Source organism: Salvelinus sp. IW2-2015, linkage group LG11 (genome assembly GCF_002910315.2).
Source record: "Salvelinus sp. IW2-2015 linkage group LG11, ASM291031v2, whole genome shotgun sequence".
Classification (NCBI taxonomy): domain Eukaryota; kingdom Metazoa; phylum Chordata; class Actinopteri; order Salmoniformes; family Salmonidae; genus Salvelinus; species Salvelinus sp. IW2-2015.
This window is the reverse complement of record NC_036851.1, coordinates 19,750,834-19,756,833: the sequence shown is the minus strand read 5'-3', so window position 1 is coordinate 19,756,833 and position 6,000 is coordinate 19,750,834. Positions and strand designations below refer to the sequence as shown.

General features: G+C 45.5%; 1 protein-coding gene across 1 annotated transcript in view; it reads left to right on the top strand.

Moving 5' to 3' along the window:
• The window catches only part of ptprga (protein tyrosine phosphatase receptor type Ga), a 324,968-nt gene that overhangs the window by 80,130 nt on the left and 238,838 nt on the right, over positions 1-6,000 (top strand). The window lies entirely within an intron of this gene.

Here is a 6,000-nt window from a genome sequence, read left to right as displayed (position 1 = left end):
TGCTCTAGTGACAGGTTTGTGGGTTGCTGGTATATAGCGGGTATACAGGGTTGATGAGGAGCAAGTTGCGGTGGGTGACCAGGCCCCGAGGGACTGATGATTATTTGATACACCATACGCATACACCCGTTTGCGCTGGCATTATATCGCCACGGCGGCTTGTGGGTAGCAAAAGTGGATCTTATGTGAACCCAGCATATTAGCTCATTAAATAGCGAAGTTCCGAAGATAGTATATCAATTCGCTCTTAAAGAAGACTGCATACATCCTAGAATCTATAAGCACGGACTGTTCTGTGTCAATGTTGGAACAACTCTATAAATCATTGACAAAAGAGTTTAATATAAACACTGATGGGAACTGTGGGTGTAATTTCAGCCAAGGGAGAACACATGACAGGTTCTGTTAGATCGATCACAGAGATCTCATTTTGTAAGCTGGCTGGATTTCTGCTGGTGCTTATAGACACGTGTTTTTTAGATGTGTGTGTGTGTGCACATATGGTGTGCGTGTGAGAGTCAGCTGAGGATATGAAGTTATGCAGGGTTTATTAGGGGATATGAGGTTATGCATGGGTTTTTAATAATCTCATCAGTCCTCGGGGGCTCTGGTACCACCGCAACTGCTCTCTCTCCAAACCCCTTATACTCGCTATATCTACCAGCAACCAAAACCTGTCACTAAATAATACTGAAATGCATCTCTCTCTCTTCTGAGCTCTCTCTCTCATCTCTCTCTTCGTTAAGTCTCTCTCTGTCACTCTCTCTCTCTCTCCTTCTCTCATCTCTCTCCTCACTCTCATCCTCCTCTCTCTCGTCTCTCTGTCCTCTCTCTGTCTTCGTCTTCTTCGTCTCCTCTCTCACCTTCTCTCCTCTCTCCTCTCTCTCATCGTTCTCTCTCTCTTTTCTCTCTCTCCTTTTGCTTTCTTTCTGGGCCTTAGGGACCTGCAGGAAAAGAGAGGCACACAGTATATGTAGGGTTGTTCTTAAATATCGCCTGAGTTTGTACACAGCTCTAAGCTCTCCCCTCTCTCTGTGTGTGTTAATGCGTCATTCTCTCTGGCAGGCAGATGGGGCAATCTGCTGTGCCTTAGTGAGGTAGCCATGCTGGAATCTGTCATCAGAACACCAGTGGATCTGATTAGAACTAGCTCATTTGGACAGAGCTTTAGAACTCTGATGTGTCATCACGGGGGACTGCTTTTACTGCTTTTACGGTAGTCATAATTACAAGTGCTATCCCATATATTTTAAGAGGCCTTTTTGTGAGGGTTTGACTGAAACACTGAGGCCAGATCAATAGGCCCTCCCTCACTCTGTCAACTCTGCCTTCTGCTCCAGACGCCGCTACAAACATTGAAGTTCATATTAAAGTTGATTTGATGGAAAGTTCCACTTTTCCACTTCAGAAAATCATTACCTCAAAGGCATTATAAATCGTCCCCACGCCCCTCCCTCCCCTCACCTCCAACTTGCTGGATATTAATTTTAAAGCCCTGGTGGCCTCAATACTTCTGGCATCAATGGGGAGACGTACCCTAATTTATGAGATAGAGAATTCACCACCTTGTCCTTTACATATCAGTCCTCGTAGCCTGTTTCATATTCACTGGCAGGCTTGAGTTGAGAGCTCTCAATGTTTTGTGTGCAGACTTGAAGAAAAGGAATGAAGATGGAAATTGATGATATGTTGTAATGTAGTTTAACTTCAGAGGACTAAGGGCTGTGACTTAAATAGACAGCTTATAAAGTGAGTAATTTCTGTGAGGATATTCAACAGAACGGTCTTTTCTAATCCTCTTCAGTATGCTGCTTACTCGGTATGCTTAAATCAACCTTCTATTCTTTAAGTGTGACTTTACTTCTTAGGATTGTTTGTACACGTATAGTTTTTCTTTGTGTATTTCTGAGGAAATGTAAATATGCGTTTGAATAGACTCTCTATGTATTTTCAGTTTGCTGTAGTAGGGGACAATGAAAAGCTTAATTGGATCTACCTTGACTCTGCAGTGCTCACCTTTTCCTAAAATGCACTTCAGGGTGTTACCTAATAGCTTAATATGTACATTACTTACTGAATGGGCTCTTCAGACAGGGTCCTTCGTGCAAGGTGTGATGGGTTGTGTATTATCCAACTCCTTTCAGTGATTGCATCGGCACTCAGTGGAATTCCATGTAATTCAAGATTTATCAGAGTTATGACAACGGGTGGGTTTCTGGTTGTCATGCCAACCTTTACAAAATGGCCTGCCATAGAGGTTCTGAAATGACATCATGACAATTACAGACTCAACTGTCAACAGCAGTCCTTGTCTTATACAATGATCTGCAGTGAAGATGGAGAAATTATTAGTATTATTTTCAAACATAGAGAGAGAGATAAAACGAAGGAGCGAGAGAAGAGAGAAGAGAAGAGAGAGAAGAGAGAGAGAGAGAGAAGAAGAGAGACTAAGAGAGAGAGAGAGACTAAGAGAGAGAGAAGAGAGAAGAAAAAGAGAGAGAGAGAGACGAAGAGAGACTAGAGAGAGAGAGAGAGAGGAGACTAAGAGAGTAGAGAGAGACTAAAGAAGAGAGAGAGACTAAGAGAGAGAGAGAGAGAGAACTAAGAGATGGAATATACGGTGGAGGAGATCTAGACAGAGAGAGAGAGAGGATGATGGATAGATAGATATGTGTCAAGGCAGATAATGTTTTAGAGAACAGAGACGTTGGCAGCCTAACAGAATAAAAACAAAGCCTCAGACTGACTTGGCATGCTAATGAGAGAGCTTCCTATTGTGGTGTTTGAGTCCTCTTTTCTCTCACTCGTGGCTCTACTTGTCCCTGTCTGTGGTGCACATCTCAATCACTATTTACTCTGTCTGCCTTTCACACTACTATGTCAGTCAGTGTGCTTGTATGGTCACCCTTTAGTTGGCTTTAGTTGTGTTCAGGAACGTTGTCTGGTATCTCTGAATGGCTCCGCCTGTTCTCAGGGTATACTATATATAGATCAGATAGCTCTGCTGCAGCTCTCACTTTGTGCTAACGAATTCACCTATGCAAATGCATCATTGACTAATGCTGTAACAGAAACAGGAAGTGTGAGAGAAGGAGAGAAAGGAGTTGAGGTGAGGCTGGAAACGGAATGACAAGGATGACAGAAAATAGAAGACAAATGAGAGCATGGGCAGAGTGTGTGTGAAGGAATAAATTAATAATTAATTAATGAGAGAGATAGGTAAGACAGCCCTTGCTCTCTGGCTCTGTGAGCTCTGTTTCTTTTGTTCATGAATGGGCGAGCAGAGCTTGTCTGCGTGCTGTGTTAAGTATGCACGGCAGAGCAGCACGGCCCATCATGAGCACTCTAATAGAATGACCCAGCACTGCTGACAGCACCACTTTCCTGAAAACGGAGCCGCATATCTGCCACTGTACTGCAGTAATGTGCAATTTACTGTACAGCCAGTTACCTGCCCGCCTAATTGAATATGACTTTGTACTGTTTGAGTAATCTCTCTCATTAGACCCTGACCTCAGGCATGCTTCAGCTCCGGATACAGCGGAGGAGAGAGAGAGAGAGAGAGAGAGAGAGAGAGAAGAGAGAGAGAGAGAGAGAGAGGAGAGAGAGAGAGAGAAGAGAGAGAAGAGAGAGAGAGAGAGAGATGGGGAAAGGCGGAGAGAGAGAGCAAAAGAGAGAGAGAGAGGGGAAAGGAGAGAGAGAGGCAAAGAGAGAGAGAGAGTGGGGAGAGCGGAGAAGAGAGCAAAGAGAGAGAAGATGGGAAAGGGAGAAGAGAGAGGCAAGAGAAGAGAGAGATGGGGAAAGGCGGGAAAGAGAGGCAAAGAGAGAGAGAGAGATGGGGAAAGGCGGAGAGAAGGTTGGAGAGAGAGGCAAAGAGAGAGAGGGAGGAGGATAGAGAGAAGGAGAGGTGTGAGTTAGAAGCGCCTCACGCAGATAAAGCATGTAGGTCACATTGAGAGGCGGTGTGTTCCTGGCGATGAGATCACTACCATCACCATTTGGGGTGGCAGGTAGCCTAGTGGTTAGACCGTTGGGCCAGTAACCGAAAGGCTGCTGGATTGAATCCCCGAGCTGACAAGGTAAAAATATGTTGTTCTGCCCCTGAACAAGGCAGTTAACCCACTGTTCCCCGGTAGGCTGTCGTTGTAAATAAGAATTTATTATTAACTGACTTGCCTAGTTAAATAAAAAATAAAAAAATCACTGCTACAGCTGCTGCCATCTTACCAGGGACACACCGTTCGCTTTGCACACAAAACGGGAGAGAGGGAGGGAAAGGAGGGAGAGAGAGGGTGGGTGGAGGTAAAGATATGAGACCAAAACTAGACGTCTTTGTCTGATACCTAGCTTCTTTGATTTGGCTTTTTGCCGCTGAGTGAATCCTGTGTTATTTCAAGTGTTTGGCCTTGTTTTTCTACTTGTTTGGTTTTATTTCTCTTGACTGTTTGTGAGTGGCTGGGCCTGTAAGTGGGTTATAAAGGGTACGGTGGGAGTATGGTGGATGGATCTCCCTCTCCCTTCCTCTCCTCCCATTCCTCCTCCCATTCCTCCTCTCCTCCCATTCCTCCTCTCATTCCACCTCTCCTCCCATTCCTCCTCTCCTCCCATTCCTCCTCTCATTCCTCCTCTCCTCCCCTTCCTCCTCTCCTCCCCTTCCTCCTCTCCTCCCCTTCCTCCTCTCRTCTCATTCCTCAGCACGGAATAGACTGTGCTAGTGATAGAGAAGAGATGAATGAATGGAGGGAAGGAGGGAACAGGGGAAGGGAAAGTGCAGTGAGGGGGAATTACAGGCTGCTATTGACTTCATTAAATCATTTTTCCTGACGTACACACGGGAGGCTTGGTAGTAATATTTTTATTACATAAGATATGCAGAATAAGATATTACTTGGACTTATAAACACGCCAACGTATTAGTAATGCAAAGCCTTAGGCTGCATTAGGATGAATTATGTAATTGTCATCATTTTCATAAATGCATGGAAACATTCAGCTGTCAGCCAGCAAACTGAGCTGCTCACGAACTATTTATCTGGATGACTTTATTTAGTTTCCACAGTTATTCTATCAACAGGCGATCAAGATTTGTTTTAGCTTACAGAAATACTATTTCTCTGAATAGATGAATTAAATGTGCCTCGATCAGGCGAGTGAAAGCAAAATGGAGTGAATGAGATCTGATCAAGTGTAGGTGTCTGTGTGCGCAACGTGCATGTGTGTGTGTGTAGATAAATGAAGGTTCAGCAGAAGGCTTCTAGTTCAGCCCGGCACTGTATGCAGCCATGTCCGTCGGTAGAGGGAGAAACAGAGAACGAGGGAGAAAGAGAGATGGAGAGAGAGGGAATAACCCAACAGGAGGGGGAATCAGGGTGCAATCAAGAGCACTTCCTTGGAATATCCATCTGCCGGAGCACCTTTGATCATGTGCAGGGGAACGGAATTCCCACTGGGCGCGGATCTCTGATTAGGTCTGGCCTCAGGTGTAAATAAGATGGGAATTAAGCATGTGGCTGCGTTTCCTCTGACCCCGTCAGCAGCTGGGGGGTGGCAGGGGGGCAGTGGGCTGGTGGGGGGCGGTCAGGGCTCTGGGCAGGCCCAGAGATGCAGAGAACACTGCGGGCCAGCTTAATGACTCAAAAGTGGAGGCTCTGATGAAAGAAAAGTGGAAAATCATGGACGGAGCTAAATATAGGAAAGACGGAGAGAGGGTGGAGAGTGATAGGAAGTAGGTGATCACTCTTTAGTGTTTAATCTGCAGTTGGAGAGTGTGTGTGTGTGTGTGTGTGTGTGTGTGTGTGTGTGAGCTGTGTGTGTGTGTGTGTCTGTTGTGTGTGTGTGTGTGTGTGTGTGTGTGTGTGTGTGTGTGTTGTTTGTGGTGTGTGGGTGTGTGGTGTGGTGTGTGTGTGTTGTGTGTGTGTGTGTGTGGTGTGTGGGTGTGCGCCTGCGTGTGGGTGTGGTGTGGTTTACTATCCTTGTGGAGACCAGTTTTAGGGTAAGGTT